At 38.2% G+C, this 21,036-nt stretch overlaps 1 protein-coding gene across 1 annotated transcript in view; it reads left to right on the forward strand.

Moving 5' to 3' along the window:
- Window positions 1-3,506: 3,506 nt before the first annotated feature.
- The window catches only part of LOC145981641 (phosphatidylinositol N-acetylglucosaminyltransferase subunit C-like), an 80,885-nt gene continuing 63,355 nt past the window's right edge, over window positions 3,507-21,036 (forward strand). The window contains exon 1 of the mRNA XM_083115033.1: window positions 3,507-3,645. The gene's annotated coding sequence lies outside the window, so the exon portion shown is untranslated. The remainder of the gene's footprint in view (window positions 3,646-21,036) is intronic.

The following is a 21,036-nucleotide window of genomic DNA, read 5'->3' on the forward strand; positions in this document are numbered from 1 at the left end:
GATGCCGACATTTGCGGCCTGTAATGCCCGCTTATTTTTATGGACATATGCAGACACATTTATATAAATATTGCAAAACGAGCACTAACCTGTGTTATAATTCATCATCTATAATTCATCCAAGTTCTGCCCTTATATACACAAACAAATACTCTTTAGAAACGATGTTAAGAGCCACAGATAATAAAACATTTTAATCATAGTTTTGACCAGTAACGTCCTGCTTACGTTTATATCCTTGAAAGAGTTTTGTGTCGATGGGGATCGTTTGGAGGTTTCGAATGTGCAACACTGTATCAAGATTACGCTGCAGACGAAACCGTTAAAAGTCAATGGTTTCGTGAGCTTCCTTGCAATCCGAAATCTCTGAGCTCGAGTTTTTTGTTCCTTCGCGACTAGATGAAGACAGAGCTGTGAATATAGTGGCGAGTAGATGTAAACCAAGAGCGTGTTAATTTCGTACTGTGCGCAAGAGTGTTATTCTTGGTTACTTGCCGTTACTTGTTTGTGTTATTGCAGTGTGTATGTGTGTTGTGTCAGTGAGACGATTGGAATGCCAGCCGCAAGGTTCACGTTACGAGGGGGGGGGGGGCTGATAAGTTCTCGGCCCGACCCAGAAGGACTTAAGCTACAAGCACGAAAGTTTCAGGCTATTCAACGTATTCTCCCCGAAGGTCTACACACTTGGCACTTTGTTGCTCCAACTTCTCTAACCCCTCCGAAAAAAAAAAAAGATTTCTCTTGGTCTGCAAAAAACTGTTCGGCAGCTGCTATAACCTCGTTTTCACTTCTAAATTTCTGTCCTTTCAGAACTTTTTTCAGTTTAGGGAAGAGATAATAATCAGAGGGCGCAAGGTCTGGCGAGTAAGGTGGTGGTCAATGCACTGAAACCCTAGGTCCTTCAGAAAATCCATTGTTCTTCCAGAGCCTTGTGAACGGGAGCATTGTCCTGCAGAAACAACACACTTCTTAATTTTCCCCGGCGCTTTTCTTTAATAGCGTCCTTTAACTTAGCCAGAAGGCTGCAGTAATACTCTGATGTTATGTATGGTTTGTCCCTTTGGAAGGTAGTCTGATAACAAAACACCATCCTTATTCCAGAATATTGAGGCAAGCAGACCTGCGGACCTCTGTGCTTTGAATTTCTCTGGCCTGGGAGATCCTGAGTGGCGCCACTCGCATGATTGCTGTTTGGTCTCAGGATCAAAGTAGTGGAACCAACTTTCATTCTGGGTAACAAGCCGATTCAAAAAATCGTCCATAGAGTTCGCAAAATACCGCTAAATCACCTGAGAAAATGCCAGACGTTTGCATTTCTCATCGGCATTCAAACGTTTAAGCACCCATTTCGCGGAAAGCTTGTGCATGTCCAACTGATCATGGATTATTGACCAGACACGTTCTTTGGATATGTGCAAGGTCTCAGCTATCGCTTGAAGACAAATTCGTCTGTTACTCAAAATCAGGTCATGAACTTCATCTACTTTTTTCCGGAGTTGACACTGACACTGGCCTCCCACACCTTTCACCATCTTCTGTGAAAAAATCACCACGCTTAAAGTCTGAGCACCATTTCTTCACAGTGGAGCGTGAAGGGCAATGTACACGCAATGTGCCTAGCATGCAACCATGGATTTCCTTCGGCGACTTCTATTACAGGAAGAACAACTTCATGACACCTCGCACCTCCTTGGTAAATTCCACATTTGGCTGCACCATGCTTCAATCAATGGCCTGTAAAGGAAAATCCGTTAGTGATACGATCATCCCAGCTGGCACTTAAACTTCCAAAAGATCAATGGTTCAAATGCAATGCATGATTTCAGGATGACATGTGCCGAAGGGGGTCAGGCCGAGAACTTATCACCCCCCCCCCCCTCGTAGAACAAAGAATTTTTATGTATGACAAGTGAAAACAGACTCGTGTCGAGACGTGTGTAGGCAATTTGTACAGAAATTCCCAGGCGTTTCACATCCACATAGAGATACGGTTAGACATCTTGTCCTTAAATTACGAGAAACTGGATCGTTAAATTGTAAAACACCTAAGCAAAAACGACGGATTCTAACCGAAGCAAAACTCGATGAAATTGGTGCAGCGTTAGAACGTTCTCCAAACAAACCTCTACGCCGTGTTTCACAGGAGATAGGCGTGTCAAAATCATCAGCACATACAGCCACTAAGCTACTAAAATTAAAACCGTACAGAGTTTCTATAGTGCAAGAATTACGGCCCCCTGACAACGTAAGTAGAGTAAATTACTGTAATTGGGTTTTGCAGAATATTGTAGATGATATTGTTGATCCACAGTTAATATTTATTTTCGGATGAGGCATGGTTTCACTTGCGTGGTCATGTTTGTTCACAGAACAATAGATACTGGAGCACTGGAAATCCCCGAATAATACACGAAGTTCCGTTACATGATGCAAAAATTGGTGTGTGGTGTGCTGTAAGTACAAAAAGAATAATAGGGCCTATATTTTTTGAAGAGACAATAAATTCAGAGAGGTACCGTACACAAATACTCGCGCCGTCTTTTCAGTTGTTATCAGATAATGAGAGACAATATGGGTATTTTCAACAAGATTTGGCCACAGCCCATACCGCCACTGATTCTTTGGACGCTTTAAGGGAGGTGTTTGATGACAGAATAATTTCTAGAGGTTTATGGCCTTCACGTTCGCCAGATCTTACCGTACGTGACTATTATTTGTGGGGAACCTTAAAAAATAGTCTACCGGAATAAACCTCATAGCATCGACGACCTAAAATACAATATAATGGTAGAACTTGGAAGAATTATGGAAGAAGAACTTTTGCGTGTGTATCAAAATATCATCAAACGATGCCAGGAATGTGTGAATGTAGGTGGACATCACTTTGAACAACTCTTATAACACAGGTTAGTGCTCGTTTTGCAATATTTATATAAATGTCTGCATATGTCCATAAAAATAAGCGGGCATTACAGGCCGCAAATGTCGGCATCTCCGTCAGCGACGCCCGCCACGCTTCTCCCGATCTCTCGGCTGAAGATCGAAATGGACGCACGATACTTTCGCTCACTGAATCTCTTATATAAATACTAGGGGCCGTCTACTTCAGCCGAGCTCACTGCTTCTCCGGTGACGTCACGCGTTTGTGCAAGATCGGTAATCTTCGGATGGCTTTACCTAATCTCTATGTACCTTGAGTGAGACCCCCTGTAGTTGTAAGTGACAGGTGAGACCCTAGTCCTGGATTTTGAAACAAAAAGAAAAAAAAACTGGGAGCGGGGAGGAAGCACAGATTGTGTCGATGTATGTGGTGATTAATAATTTGTCTATATGAACATGAGCGATCAAAAATATGACTACTTCTTCTTCTTCTTCTTCTTCTGGGAAAGGGAAATTTTGCCGCATGCGAATTAAAATTGTGCTCTCAGGTTGCTGCAACACTGAACTGAGTAGTGTCATCTGTAATCCACAGATTAGAAATAGCTGTAATCTGTGCTTTAAACTTAGGAACATTAGTTAGCAAACAAAAATATGTAAAAAAAGAGCCTGGCGGTGGCCACAAAGTTATCCCCTCCGAGATGGACCAACGAAGGAAGCGAGTACATCAGAAATGAGGGTTTTCAAGAAGGTCATGTCTAAAAATAGGTAACTTCATTATGAAAATTGTTTTGTTTATATTTACTTCCTGAGGCTCAAGTTTCGATTGGGAACGACTTAAGATGACCGGACCCCTCTCCGATTTTCTTCATATTTGGCATACTCTCTAATTGAGGCCTCCTAATCATGAATCTGGGTACTACTATAGGGGTGACACCTATAAATCATTTATTACGCGCTTTTTTACCTTTCTAACGTACTATTCTGCATTGCGGAACATTTCTTTAGGTGAAATAATGGTACTTATCCGATAAGGCCCGAACACCTCTCACTCGTTTATTTCCTTCATTTTAGCATTGATACTTACCTATTTTCGGTAACATTATAGTATAAGGGAAACGGATTTCTTCAAATTTACAGGAGAAAGTACTTAACGGAAATCGGTACTATTATCGTATGAGGGAAACAGCTACGAATCTCATATTTCGGACTTCTTTACATTGCTAACGTGTTATTTTCGAATGTGGAACATTTCCTAAAGTGAAATAATGCATATCAATGTCTATTTCTTAGATTTACGAGTACTTACTGTTACTTGTTCGGTAAGAGTCTAGTTTACGTCCTTTTCCTAAGGAATACGTGTCATATATCGTTGGAAAGGTTATTTTATAAGGAATTCAACAAAGTAAATCCCAAGGCGAGGAAAAGTTTCCTGGAGGAGAAAATCGAGAAAAACCGATGTTGTCCGGATATGCGTGATTGAACGTACTGAGGACATTTTTCGATGAAGCACATATTTAGGGGTGAAATGAGTGCTAATGGAACCTAACCTAACAGGCCTAACCTAACCTCGTAGGCATACCTCGTTCCCGTGAATGGTTAGTGACAGAAAGTGTAAAAAGAAAAACTTACTTACTCTACGGATGCCGGAGCGCCAGCTGTCTGCTAGCACGGTTTTGTCAACGGGTAAGAAGGAGTGCGCAAGAAAGAGTAAACGGGTAACAAGGAGTGGGCAAGAAGGACGTAAACTAGACTGTAGCCACTTGTTCTTTCGAATCTGTAACACATTATGGCCGTGATAATGTACTGGTTTAGGGGGCGTTCTGAGAGTGTTTTGTCGATTTATGCAGTGTTGCAACCTCGTTCACCGGAAAATATCTACTTTCGTGCCCGAATTTGAAATTATGCTAATACGTTGCAAACCATTGACGTTAGCCCCACAAACCATTGACATTAGCCCCAAAAACCATTCACGTTAGCCCCAAAAAACATTTTCCGTAAGGTTAGGTTAGGCAAGCATAGTTAAAAAAAAAATTAAAAATACTCGACACGTATTGTTCTAGTGAAAACACGGTGAGGCTGAAACACTGGCTACGGGGTTGCATCATCTTAACACACGGAACATTGCACTCTCATGCAGAAAGCAAATGGCGGGAGTAGAAACAGCATGTCGGACAGAGATTTTCGCAGAAAACAACACACATTCACATTAAAATGGATCAAATCTACATTCAGGAACTTCCACAACCCTAAAGAAAATGATTTATCGTAAGTACTTTCTCCTGTAAATTTGAAGGAATCAGTTTCCCTCATACGATAATGTTACCCGGAAATCATTTTCTGTAGCGTTGTGGAAGTTCGTGGATCTAGTTTTGAATAGTACGTTAGCAATGTAAAAAAGTGCGAAATATATGATTTATAGGTGTTTCCCTTATACTATAATAGTACCCTATTCTGCATTGCGGAAGATTCTTTAAGGTGAAGTTATGCCTTTTTCCATAAAATAGTGTCAACTTTTCATATTACGAGTCATTATTTGTCTTCCTTGTTATGCTTGGGTAACAGACAATATGGCGTGCACTCGTCATGGATAATCGCGCGTCGTGCTTGTGTTTTGTCGATTGGGAGTGGGTGTGCAGTGTTTCAACCTTCTTAACCGAAAAATACCTACTTTCGTGTTCATTATGTCATCATAAACCATTGACGGATAGCCCCAAAAACCATTCACGATAGCCCCACGAACCATTTCCGGCAAGGTTAGGTTAGGTAAGCATAGTTTAAAAAAAGGCACGTTTGGAAACACTGCCAAGACCGCGTGACTTTCGATGCTCGCACCATCTGCACGTGTATAATGGAAACAACGGCCTAATGTTACAGAAGATGCAAGTTCCTTACGTAACAACTGATTATTTATTGTTCTGCAGCATTCTATGGTGAACCTTTTAGTTTCCGCGAAAGAAAATACTTCAAAGAACCTCTCCTGTAAATTTAAAGAAATCCATTCAGGCGATATCAGATAGTTACCGAAATAATGAATTTCTAACGAAAATAATGTCTATTTCTTACATTTACGAGTACTTACTGTTACTCGTTATTTCGATTCTGTAACACACATTATGGCGATAGCGTACTGGATCATCGCGCATTGTGAGAGTGTTTTGTCGATTTATGCAGTGTTGCAACCTTGTTCACCGGAAAATACCTACTTTCATGCCCGGATTTGAAATTATGCTAATACCTCGCAAATCATTGACGTTAGCCTCACAAACCATTCACGTTAGCTCCACAAACCATTGACGTTAGCCCCAAAAACCATTCACATTAGCCCCACAAACCATTTTCCATTAGGTTAGGTTAGGCAAGCATAGTTAAAAAAAAATTAAATAAAATAAAAATACTCTACACGTTATAGTGAAAACACGGCGAGTTTGAAACACTGACTATGGGGTTTACGTCATCTAACACACGGAACATTATGCTTTTGTGCAGAAAGCAAATGGCGGCAGCAGAAACAACATGTCGGACAGAGATTTTCGCAGAAAACAACATGCATTCACATTAAAATGGATCAAAACTACATTCACGAACTTCCACAACGCTACAGAAAATGATTTGCAGAAGTACTTTCTCCTGTAAAAAGTAAGAAATCCGTCACCCCTATATGAAAGTGTTACCAATGAATCTGAAGTTTAAATTTGTCAGAAACGTCTAGAAATTGCAAAATAATTGCGAACCATTGATGCTAGCCCCACGAACCATTGACGTGTGGTTAGGTTAGGCAAACATAGTTAAAATTTGGTGTTGTGGTAGTATCAGGATCTAGAAATTGCAAAATAATTGTGAACCATTGATGCTAGCCCCACGAACCATTGACGTGTGGTTAGGTTAGGCAAACATAGTTAAAATTTGGTGCCGTGGTAGTATCAGGAATATATATATTTCCTTGTGAAACAAAAAATTTCGCGAAAATCGACGGTTTCCATTCCGAAAACTAACTACTTATTTTTGCTTATTATGCAATTTCTAGACGTTTTTGACTACTTTTAACTTCAGATTCATCATTAGCAGGCCTCAATTAGTAAGTATGTCAAATATGAAGAAAATCGGAGAGGGGTCTGGTCATCTTAAGTCATACCTTCGATTGTTTAATTTCAAACCAATCATGGTAGAGTCGCTTTTTTAAAAAATACATGGTTGGGTTTCTAATTATGTCTGGTAAATCATACTTCAGAGAATGTTTTCTGGCTAATGATTTATGTTCACCCTTCTGTATATTCCCATTTGCTTGCTTGCTTGCTAGCTGTCATTCGTTTACTGGGTAAAACTTCGGTATGGTCCCAACACCTCTCACTCATTTCTTTCGTTATTTTTAACATTCGTACTTACGTATTCTGCATTACAAAAGATTCTTCAAGGTGGTATTTTGCTTTTTTCACGAAAATAATTTCAATTTGTGACATGAGGAGTAATTATTGTTGTTCCTTATTTCGCTTCCGTAAGATACAATATGGCGAGATACCTTGACTAGCATGCTACATCATCATTGGGTATGCAGTGTTTCCAACCTTGTCAATCGAAAAATCTCCACTAACCATGCATGCTTAGCTCCACAAACCATTCACGGATAGCCCCAATTCATGAATAGCCCCACAAACCATGCATGGCAAGGTTAGGTTCGGTTACATTAGGCAAACAGTTAAAATTATCATCTTGCAAAAAACGGCGTGGTTGGAAACACTGACAAGGAGTAACATTATCAAACATTCGCAACATTTGGTTCACTTAGTGGAAGGAAATGAAAGGAATGACAATTGTGCGTCGGAGAGATATTTCTGTTCAAAAATACATGATTTCCTGGTGAAATAGATTCCACGATGAAAGAAAATACCTCCATGAACTTCTAAATGCTACAGAAAGTCATATCTGTCATGTACAATCTAATCACTTTGGATAAATTCCTAAATATTTATGAACACAAATGCACCTCATCTCCATTTTTCTTTCATTGAGCAGCGAACACACTCAGCCAACAATCAGAAACCACAGGAAAAACTCTCTTGTTTGCCAAACTTACAGATTATCTGCACATGACCAAACTTTCACTCTGATTGACTGTTCCACAGAATCTAGCAGATAAAGTCAGTTGCAATGGAACATGGTCTAGTCGTCAAAACCAGTGTAGCAGCCAGCCAGGTAGTCAGTCCAGCACCAACTAGGGCATTCCTACTGTAAATCCAGTTCCGTGTAAGTCGGACTTTAATGAGTTGGTCCTGATAATATTTCCTGGTTCTATATTAGGGAAGCTACTCACCGGAAATTATGCGTGAATTATTGGCTCGGCAAGCACCGGGAATTATTCTTGAATTCTGCATGAATTTTTTTAGACGTGAAAAATTGCAAATTTTATTAATTCATATCTTATTTTTGATTGATTTACTATATTTTACTTCGTTTTATGTGCCACTAGTGGCTAATTTGCGAAGATGAAGATGAGTGATGATGCGATGAAATTGAGGAATGGACACACACAAACATCAATGCCCAGGCTGGGATTCGAACCTGGGACCCCTGGTGTTGTAGCGCGATGTTTCATATCTCATTGAATTTATATATATTTATAAATGCCCTGTTGGAATTTTTTCACAGTTTAGCTTTCATTTTTATCAAGGAAGGAAAGGAAGGTTGTGTGGAAAAAGAAACAGAATTCTCTCAATCAGTTAAGTTCGTTAGTGTCCATTGCAGAATAATCTATTTGGCAGGTGGAAGAATATTATTGCAAGATGAAGTATTAGGTAAATTTGAGTTTGAAATTCTTACACAATTAACAATTTTTCGTAGATTAGTATATCCCATAACATTTATGACTGTGTTTGGAGATGTATTTCTAGTCAGCGTATATGAAATGGCAAATGTAAACTGATTAAATTAAATATTTTGAATATGTATACCATTTAATTGAATTGAATTAGAATTTTTGGTTACATGGGAATTTCATAGACCCTTTATTGATAACATATTTTTGTGTGTTTGGGTGTAGACGGTAGCCTTGAATTTTTGGAAAGGTCTCCTTGAAAGCCGGGAATTATACTTGAATTTTTTCATGGTCCTAGAGTAGTCACCCTGTACAGGGTTGACAAAATTTGTGTTTTAAACAAAACAAACAGTTTTTTTTTTGTTTTAAACAAGAACCGAAAAAAACATGTTTTAAACAAATAAAACGTTTAAAACATAATGCCAAGAGGACTTATTTCTTAAGAATAATGATTAATAAGGAATCTCTTAATCAACCAAAGATAAATTGTGTTCCTATTACAAAGTAAACGCTTGACTAACTTCTTAGAATACACATTTATGTTAGTCTTAAATCTCACATGTAGGCTGTTCGAGAAGCTTCAAATAATCCACAGTTGCCAGGCCTCACATAGTCCACGTGGTAGCTACTCTGTTGTTTTTAATACGACATTTTATCGTGAATGGAACTAAATATTGACATTAACAAAAATGTGCACATTTTGCAGTATGTTAAGTGAGGAACAAAACAGTTTCATCCACGCAGTATTCAATTTTAAAAATATCTTAAACGCCTGAGTAGTGGAAACCTATTGTTTCACCTGCCTTCCTTGTAGGTATGCCTAGTATTTAGCCTCAGTTGCGACATATTTTGATGATTTTTTTTATGGATTTTACTGCCTTCGACGATGTTCTAGCCCTATTTTTTGCTCAATCTTGTTTTGGGACTTTTTTTGTAAGGTGGTGGAGCTCTTCTTTGTAGATATGCCATGATCTTACGTGATATAACTTAACCTATTCACTTTTTTACTGCCTTTTACGGGTTAAAATAACCTACAAAGTGTAAAATGATTGTTTCTACGCAACCCTTGTAGGTGGACCTAGTATTTAACCTCAGTTGTGACATATTTTGATGATTTTTCTATGGATTTTATAGCATTTGACGATGTTCTAGCCCTATTTTTTTGCTCAATCTTATTTTGGGACCTTTTTTGTAAGGTGGTTAGGGTCCTCAACGTAAATGCCTACGGGCCCTCAGCGTAAACGGCTACGATGTGTGAGCCTTTTTCTCACGATGTATGTCGTGGCAATAGGTTCAATGCCCCCACTACTACTTAGGGAGGGGGCCCACAGTGGGAGGCAGGGCTCTTGTAATGCCACGGGTCCTCCACATGTATGTATGTATGTAATGCGATTTGTCGGAAGAGGGGGGCCAATTTTGAACTTACAGCTTAATTAATCTGCATGCATGCTTAATGTTTGACTTCTTTATTTCTAGTTCGACATGAGATACACACAATTTTACTTCTTGAAGTACAGTTAATATTTCTGATTAATTTTACTGTCTAAAAGTGTGATCTATCGTGAACTAAATTAACCTCACTCGCCCACCCGCATATAGCCTTACAGGTGACTCAAAGGCAGAAAGTAGTGCATAGCGTGACAGGTCGATCTATCGTGATCTAAACTAACCTCACCCACTCACACACACACACTATGCCTTACAGAGTAAGGCAGCTATATCACTTGTAAGGGCCAACACACAAGATCTATTGCAAACTAAATTAACCTACGACATAAGCCATGGACACACACACACCAAGCCTTCCAGATAGGCTATAAGCAACTCACCTCTTGCAATTGTATAACGGGGAAAATTAAACTACAGGCTAGCAACACTGTTTGAGCTGCTTTCGACGAGTAGTGTTACCAAACTTACACTTTGCAAATAGGCTAAAGCTAATGCTCTACAGCTAGAAGCTGAAAACATATACACACAAAAACACCCTAGCAGAGTATGCCAACTTACCTCATGTTAAAAAAATATTACCTAGTACGGGTTAAGCTGTGACATACAACTAGCGATCGACATGACCACCTGACGAAAATAAGACACACAGACAGAGAGAGTGAGACAGCTTATACGCAGTTTTTCCTACACATGTACTGGGTTTAAAAGTTAACTTGCAACAACTATTTCACTCACCTCCTATCATATAATAAAATTACCACAGGTTTTTGATACTTGGTGCCAGAACATGGAGGTTTTAGACTGTAAATTCAGCCTGATAATTACATTTGTGAAGAAAGAAAAATGATGATGCCTGCATTTGGAATATTTAATTCTTACGGTATTTTGCGTGCCCCAGTAACCTTGCGTTCAATTCACGGAAGCTGTGACGTGTATTTCCTGTTTCGCGAACATACGAGAACCTTTCACAATGTTGCATCAGATATTATATTGCAAGAGTGAGTTGCTTGTGTATATAAATCTAGTCTTGGAAATGGACATGAATAAAATGTCAAAATTATTGCATAACTTAAAATATTAATAATTGAAAAAAAAAACATTTATTGCACTGCGCTTTCTAACAAAGGTAAATTTGGAATGCAAAAAATTCAGTCCCCGGCCCCTCAGAGATTCGAATACTGTTAGTTAAACAGCAAGCATTGTCGTATGGACTGACGATTATTATTTTTTTTAAAAAAAAACAGACCTAAGGTCTAAATCACCATCCCTGAGACCTTCTGTAAACAAACGGTCTCACCGATTCGATGTATCACTCCGCGTCAGCTGATCCATGACCGCAATCATCTGCTGTTACACTCATAGTTCGCCGCACCTATTCATTTTATATAAGAGCCTCTGAATGTGAGAACCCGTTCTCAAAACATCAGACGAATATGCAGCCGCATACATTGTTACTCTCCCGGTCATTCTCTCTTTCATAACCCTTAAAACTGCAGACACTGACACACCACTGCACTGGCATACCAACTTAACCACTTCATTTACTGGTTTCTCAGGATACTACTGACAGAACGTTACATAAATATTGAGTAGAATCTGTTTCTCACCCCTTTGCAAAGGCTGTCCTTGCTGGTGTTTTGAAAACAAGCTCAGAGAACACGGAGACTTTCCCTCACGCATAGAACTCGGCATGTTATTTTTCTAAGGATAAGTCAGGCAATATTACTAAGTTGCACTACTTCCTTGCTGTTCACATGATTATTTTTAGAAAATAACCAATGTTATAAAATATCATTATGTACACAAATCTCTAAGCTCATTGAAAGTTATATTACTACAAAATGTTCACACTTATCTTGCCTTGCCATGTCACCAAGTTATTTTACAAATTGCACTATATTTGGCGGAACAAAAATCGTTATTAGGATGCTTGTCAAAGTTTCCAACCGCAATAAATTTACAAACTTTTTGTCTTGTTTTGATCATCATCAATATATTTATTGGACTTACAGCAATGCATATGGCTGTTTATGCCCATTATATATTTTATTTACATAAGATACAATTTACATAAAATCTACAAACAAATTTCAAATACACTCCTATCTATATCATCCTTAGAAATATACATTACCATGTTATATCATTTTGTCTAAAAAATGCAAGTAAAATATATTCAAAGAAAGAAGCCAAATTTATGAGAAATGATTACTGGTGCAAAGAGTTAACCATAAAGGTGAAGCAATAAGTAAAAAAAGAAAGAGCATTGGGTTTAAAGTGAGACGTCATTTGCGGCAGCATATCCCATACTACAAATTAGCCATTGTTTTACCTTACGTAATGAATATTGTAACAACGCTGGATTTTCGTGTGGATTATTTTACTTCTATGAGTTTGCAATGCTTTCTGCATGCAGGTTTACAGAAGGTGTCAGGGTTTGTGATTTGACATATAGTAATAAGTTATAACCTGAGCTGTCTTGAAAGTCTCTCGAGTTTGATATCTGGTGAAGGAATATGATGCCACTATAAACTGTAAACAAGATATGCAGTCCCTGGCATGAGATGCACGAGGCTTATGAACCTCGACCTATACAGTTGTACAAAAGATGTTTTTTTTTTTAATTAAGGCATAGCGAGCGTGCATGCAAAGAAGGGAGGGAGACCATAACGGATAATTCTTATTTCGATTTCAATACTTTTGCTAGTCACGATTCACCTGCTATTTAAGACACTGTAAGATGGCTAAAAGCGAGGGAAGGAGAGAAATGTTACCTTTTACCGCTTTGCCTGTGTGTGATGAAATAGATTAATATGCATATGGCTGTATCGTGATGCGAAGCTGAAAGCAATTTCGAAACCAGTCTCGAGCATCTTCGCGTTCAGCCAACAAGGAGGGGAAAAAAAACACTTTACACATTGGTGTGGGGGGCGCAACAGCCACAGTACGGTAATGTCCATGGATGTTAAAATTTTTGGGTTTTTCTGAATAGACGGACATATCAGTGTTGCAGTCTCCAGATGGGACCGGAGCTTACTCTTCTTTTGGACAAGTGGGTTCAGATCAATGCATGGACTAAAATTTTTCTTCACATCAAAATAAAACAAAGGATTTTACTCCACTGCTTACTTGTTCAATATTTTTATTATTGTAAAGAATGGGGCAGTGTGTCTTATTGTATATAGTCTTCCAACAACACACCTCGGGGTGTAAATTTCTGCTTCTACATGTATGCAAAATATAGTTAACTTCAGTTGTGAAGCGAATGGAGAGTTTGTTTTGCTGCTGTGATTAAATACTAAACCAAAATCTCATTACATAACTTTGAATTATATTTGTTAAAATCGATCTATATTATATCATCGCTATAGGTAGTCCATGTTATGCACAGGAGAAATTTTAAAAATGTCTTGTTTCTCGAACCTGTGGAATGTAGATTTGCTTTGTTGGCAAACAGAAACAGAAAATGGCACCATGTTATTCTATACTGATATACTGATAGTCAACAACTATGTCGAAAATCAATGATGGGGGGACTTGTCTGTGTTGGGTCTTATTAACAACTTCACATGTAATCGCACAACTCATCGACAACAAATCAACAATGTTAGGAAATGTGTGCATGGCCCCGAGAAAACAATTTAAAATTACTGATGTGATATGAACCCCCTTCACTTGTGTGTATTTAAATATGCGAACATGAGGCATTTTGAATAATCGAGGCGAACAATCACAAAAAACAGCTTGTAACGGTATGGAGAGGGGTCACGAGTTCAAACTTCAGACGATTTTTGTTAATCTACGAAAAGCCAAGGGGCGAACGGAGATCACTACGAAAATTGTAAAAAAGAAGAGGACGCGATGCCATTTTGGCTAATGGCAAAAAATGAGGATGAATAATGGTTATTTTGATGAAATTGACGAATTGGGGCACTTAAAAAACACACGTCTGCTTCGAAGTGGATTACCCCAACAACTACAATTGTCCCTCCTCCCCACACGAGGCGATTAACAGGGGTGTACTTTTGTCGGTCTATGACTCTGAGGGCTCAAGTTACAATGTTTACCTATAGCTGTACATATTTAAAAAATGACCTGAGCAATTAAATGTTACAGTACCGATCCTGATCTTTGTCAGATGACGTAGGTTGCAATCCCACCCCCGATGGCGTATAGACTTAAATGTTTCCATAACATGAAATACTGTTAATGGAAAAAATGTGTCGTTTCTAATGTTCAATATAGAAATCATATAACAAGAAAAAGAAGAAAAGAAATGTTGCGAGCAAATACGGAGCCTCAACCCAAACACATAAATGATCAGACAAGATGTCAACGATGCGTTCATAACTAACATGTGATTATTCAAAAATTGAAATAGTGCATTGGGAAACAACCAACTAACTAACTCTCTAGGCTTCCTAAACCCGTGGACAGCAAATACAAGCCTATCCTGATCTGAGAAAGATCTCTATCCACTCTTTTTTTCCATCCCAACCGATTTTCTTTTAGGCCCATTCAACCCCTCATGGTATACTGACTTTTTTTTACGAGCTCCCACTGCCCATCCTCCTGATGGTGGAGGAAGCGAATCTATTTGGACATGAAAGAGCATTATGTGTGGGAGACTATAATTTATACATGTGGTTGCTTGGATGCTTACAGAGGATGCCATAGCTCGTGCGATTGAGACATTTTATTAAGCACATATTTTGATGAGTGTAAAGAATTAAATAAGTCACAAGGGCCTGAGGCATGGTTCGAATTTCTCGATCTAGGTATGGATGCAGACAGACACGAAGTTTTGTGTGTGGACACAAATGATAATGGAAAAATGCCGTTCACCCCGATAGCATAGTGGTAATGTTGTTCTTGCCTTGTTCCCATCGACAACATAGTGGTTATACCAAAAAGGAACACAATGTCCCCTATTAAGAAGTTCTTCTCAAAATTATTCAATCACTCTCTCTCTTCTCCTCCTATCTTCGTAACCAAAAAAAATAGGTTTTCTCAAACGTTTAGACGACTACGAAAACGTTGAAATGTAAAATATTGTTGCATTGTAATCAAAAAGAATTCGTTGAATATGCAGAACAGTTCTCTCTAACCTAAAATAAAATTCAACAATTAATAGAGTTAAACATTTGCGACGGAGAACACCTAGGCTATCATAACATCATTTTCAGCAGGATAATAATAACAATATTATATATATATTAAGGATTAGGCCCAAGGGATTAATATTCACTATTTTTATTTACTACACCTGTCCACAGTGGAAACCGAAAACACAAGTACGAGACACTAACTTAGGAGAGGACATACAAAAACTCTGCGGGGCTCATCTTAAAAACTTTAGTAGATGTTTGTCATGGTACTCTCTCTCTCTATCCCTCCTTAAATTCGATAGGAAGGGCACAAATATTCCGGTTCTTGAATAAGAAGCGCGTATGCCTTCAGAAAGAGAGGAAGAAATAAATAAATCAACTCATGCATATTCTTCATGTACGTACGCTTGGTAGCAATGTGACAAGAAACAGTATTTTTTTTTCTCTTCAAGAAATTGTTTTCAACTTTTTGCTGGGTGGCCCAACAGGAGTGGACGAAATAGCATATTCATACAAAACTAAAAGCTTGCTTTCCTTTCAACAATGGAAAACACATTATTTCCAGTGAAATATCGACTCAACTACCTACAATGGCTACCACGGGCTTGGTGACTGAACACTAAAAAGGCTTCCCGGGTTTCCTGCAAGGTTCGGCATTTATTTTTTAATAGCAAGCAAGTGAACTGGCTTTACAATATGAAGACCCCTCTCATTGTGTCGGTTGCAGTTATTCTCTGGTAATTATGCCTTGCCAATGGCAAAGTGGTAGCGTTGTCACCTTGTAATCAAAAAATGCCAGGTTTTGATTGATACTTGTTGGAGGCGCATGGTGGTTAGACCTACAGGTCCAATCCCGATTTGCCTTTCCGTGCATAAAGCAAACTTAAAGCTGCAATTCAATCAATCATTCTCTGGTAATTATATTCTTGTGTCAAGTACATCCCTCTCTAGGAACTTTTAACATATATACTGCTTGTTAAATAACATTTTGTTTCTGATTCTTTCAACCTCATAGTCATGAATGATCCAAGAGAAAAATATTTTGTGCTGACATGGGAAACATGCAATAAAAAATGCATGATCAATAGTCAAGGTCAGAAGGTAGTGGAAAGAATAAACAGTGAAGGTAATACACACAAGATTCGAGCAGTGTGATTTGCACAGAATTAGATACAAAATTTGATTGATCTTGCTCATGGATAGGGTAAGAGATGGAAGGCTTTTGTTGCTAAACCTTTGGTTTTAAGAAGGCAAGAGAATTAGTTAGTTAATACTGAGCTATTAGGAACTGGCATCCTTGAAACTTCATGCTACAAGCCTCGTCCTCTACACGTTTATTTCCGACACAATCCTCGCTCTCGTTATGCTTTTTACAGATAACATCAAAAGCCGTGACATGCGATTTTCTGGCCCTTCAATTCACAACACGGACACTCATGTTTTTTTTTACATCGCAATAATGAGTATACTCAGTACCATATAGGATTTGGTGAGTCTCAGAGCTCCAGGAAAAATAAACTCCTGTAGGATTTTCCGTGTAGCAGTGAGACACGCTAGCACTGTAAATTGAACTGCACATAATTTAGATTTTATTGAAAAGCAAGCAGAAGCCGTGTTGGGAGCAGTTTGAAGACTGGAACGGCTGTGCCAGGACACTTATTATAATATAAACATTTCAGTATAATGTTTCGAGAATTGCTTTTCGGTACTTAATTTAATCAATTGTTAGACAAAACACAAAATTTTGAAATGACAATTACGGCTTTCCTCTTTTTTTAGGTACTCGAGAAACTATTGTAACACTCTTCGTAAAGCTGTATATATACTATTTTCCAACTTTTCGTTCTTTTTGAGCCTGAAATTGTGGTGAAATCTTTTTTCTTGTTCCTACAATAGTTAGCCCAGTTTTTTAACAGTATATCTACAAATTCCATGGAAGTGTACCAGTTATCAGTAGTTACATTTCTGTTGGTATCAAAATTGGGTTTACACAGTCTTACTACAGCCTGCCTATGTATAGAAAGCTTTTTCTCATTTTCACATAACTCTAGCCTATCTGTTCTAATGTGTTCTGATTATTAGTTCTAGTTATATTAGCACCAAGCGAATAGCAAGCTTGAGAATTGACATTCAATTCACTTGCAAAATTGCTTTCAGGGTTGACAAATCTCATACAATTCAGAAGTACTGCAAATCTAGCTGATGAAATGGTTACTCGAAATATGTCCTGTTCCGTCTGTAGCAAAAAGAGATCGAAAATTTTTGTTGTTCTGTTTAAAATTACACTGTAAATGAGGAGGCCAAGGAAGCTTTTCAGTTCTGTAAGGGTACAAGATTTGAGCACAACTCTATCAGAATTAACGTATTTCTGTCTCACATTTTCAAGTTTTTTTTTGCTTGTCCATTTTAGCACGTTCTTCAGCATAGTGTCTGTGATAATGTAGCCCGATGCATCAACTGGATCTACTTTGTTTCTTCTTCGTAGTTCGGGATGAGTCAAAAGAATTTTAATTTTATTATATTCCTGTACTCTGGTATGTTTCGTAGTCTCCACTGATGATTTCTTGAATTTTTTTTTTACAATAAAAATATTTGTCACTTACGGTATCAGGTCCACTGCTTTGGTTGTCTTCATCGCTGTCAACTGATACATATGAATCGGTATCATGATTGCTTTGAATATATTCTTCGTCCTCTGTATTGGAAAAATTCCATATCTGACAATTCACTTGAAATCTCGGCAAGCATATTTGCAAGTTTCTGTTCGAAGTTCGGATCACGAAAGAAGAGGTCGCATTGCCTGATATATTCCAATTTTTTTTTTTATTTAACTCACAATACAGACACAAACACAGTCGTGACGTTCGCCAAAACCGACACAGTGAGAGGGGTCTTCATATTGTAAAGCCAGTTCACCTGCTTGCTATTAAAAAATAAATGCCGAACCTTGCAGGAAACCCGGGAAGCCTTTTTAGTGTTCAGTCACCAAGCCCGTGGTAGCCATTGTAGGTAGTTGAGTCGATATTTCACTGGAAATAATGTGTTTTCCATTGTTGAAAGGAAAGCAAGCTTTTAGTTTTGTATGAATATGCTATTTCGTCCACTCCTGTTGGGCCACCCAGCAAAAAGTTGAAAACAATTTCTTGAAGAGAAAAAAAAATACTGTTTCTTGTCACATTGCTACCAAGCGTACGTACATGAAGAATATGCATGAGTTGATTTATTTATTTCTTCCTCTCTTTCTGAAGGCATACGCGCTTCTTATTCAAGAACCGGAATATTTGTGCCCTTCCTATCGAATTTAAGGAGGGATAGAGAGAGAGAGTACCATGACAAACATCTACTAAAGTTTTTAAGATGAGCCCCCGCAGAGTTTTTGTATGTCCTCTCCTAAGTTAGTGTCTCGTACTTGTGTTTTCGGTTTCCACTGTGGACAGGTGTAGTAAATAAAAATAGTGAATATTAATCCCTTGGGCCTAATCCTTAATATATATATAATATTGTTATTATTATCCTGCTGAAAATGATGTTATGATAGCCTAGGTGTTCTCCGTCGCAAATGTTTAACTCTATTAATTGTTGAATTTTATTTTAGGTTAGAGAGAACTGTTCTGCATATTCAACGAATTCTTTTTGATTACAATGCAACAATATTTTACATTTCAACGTTTTCGTAGTCGTCTAAACGTTTGAGAAAACCTATTTTTTTTGGTTACGAAGATAGGAGGAGAAGAGAGAGAGTGATTGAATAATTTTGAGAAGAACTTCTTAAAAGGGGACATTGTGTTCCTTTTTGGTATAACCACTATGTTGTCGATGGGAACAAGGCAAGAACAACATTACCACTATGCTATCGGGGTGAATGGCATTTTTCCATTATCATTTGTGTTCACACACAAAACTTCGTGTCTGTCTGCATCCATACCTAGATCGAGAAATTCGAACCATGCCTCAGGCCCTTGTGACTTATTTAATTCTTTACACTCATCAAAATATGTGCTTAATAAAATGTCTCAATCGCACGAGCTATGGCATCCTCTGTAAGCATCCAAGCAACCACATGTATAAATTATAGTCTCCCACACATAATGCTCTTTCATGTCCAAATAGATTCGCTTCCTCCACCATCAGGAGGATGGGCAGTGGGAGCTCGTAAAAAAAAGTCAGTATACCATGAGGGGTTGAATGGGCCTAAAAGAAAATCGGTTGGGATGGAAAAAAAGAGTGGATAGAGATCTTTCTCAGATCAGGATAGGCTTGTATTTGCTGTCCACGGGTTTAGGAAGCCTAGAGAGTTAGTTAGTTGGTTGTTTCCCAATGCACTATTTCAATTTTTGAATAATCACATGTTAGTTATGAACGCATCGTTGACATCTTGTCTGATCATTTATGTGTTTGGGTTGAGGCTCCGTATTTGCTCGCAACATTTCTTTTCTTCTTTTTTCTTGTTATATGATTTCTATATTGAACATTAGAAACGACACATTTTTTCCATTAACAGTATTTCATGTTATGGAAACATTTAAGTCTATACGCCATCGGGGGTGGGATTGCAACCTACGTCATCTGACAAAGATCAGGATCGGTACTGTAACATTTAATTGCTCAGGTCATTTTTTAAATATGTACAGCTATAGGTAAACATTGTAACTTGAGCCCTCAGAGTCATAGACCGACAAAAGTACACCCCTGTTAATCGCCTCGTGTGGGGAGGAGGGACAATTGTAGTTGTTGGGGTAATCCACTTCGAAGCAGACGTGTGTTTTTTAAGTGCCCCAATTCGTCAATTTCATCAAAATAACCATTATTCATCCTCATTTTTTGCCATTAGCCAAAATGGCATCGCGTCCTCTTCTTTTTTACAATTTTCGTAGTGATCTCCGTTCGCCCCCTTGGCTTTTCGTAGATTAACAAAAATCGTCTGAAGTTTGAACTCGTGACCCCTCTCCATACCGTTACAAGCTGTTTTTTGTGATTGTTCGCCTCGATTATTCAAAATGCCTCATGTTCGCATATTTAAATACACACAAGTGAAGGGGGTTCATATCACATCAGTAATTTTAAATTGTTTTCTCGGGCCATGCACACATTTCCTAACATTGTTGATTTGTTGTCGATGAGTTGTGCGATTACATGTGAAGTTGTTAATAAGACCCAACACAGACAAGTCCCCCCATCATTGATTTTCGACATAGTTGTTGACTATCAGTATATCAGTATAGAATAACATGGTGCCATTTTCTGTTTCTGTTTGCCAACAAAGCAAATCTACATTCCACAGGTTCGAGAAACAAGACATTTTTAAAATTTCTCCTGTGCATAACATGGACTACCTATAGCGATGATATAATATAGATCGATTTTAACAAATATAATTCAAAGTTATGTAATGAGATTTTGGTTTAGTATTTAATCACAGCAGCAAAACAAACTCTCCATTCGCTTCACAACTGAAGTTAACTATATTTTGCATACATGTAGAAGCAGAAATTTACACCCCGAGGTGTGTTGTTGGAAGGACTATATACAATAAGACACACTGCCCCATTCTTTACAATAATAAAAATATTGAACAAGTAAGCAGTGGAGTAAAATCCTTTGTTTTATTTTGATGTGAAGAAAAATTTTAGTCCATGCATTGATCTGAACCCACTTGTCCAAAAGAAGAGTAAGCTCCGGTCCCATCTGGAGACTGCAACACTGATATGTCCGTCTATTCAGAAAAACCCAAAAATTTTAACATCCATGGACATTACCGTACTGTGGCTGTTGCGCCCCCCACACCAATGT

This window comes from Lepisma saccharinum, chromosome 29 (assembly GCF_977018435.1).
Source record: "Lepisma saccharinum chromosome 29, izLepSacc3.1, whole genome shotgun sequence".
Taxonomy (NCBI): Eukaryota; Metazoa; Arthropoda; class Insecta; order Zygentoma; family Lepismatidae; genus Lepisma; species Lepisma saccharinum.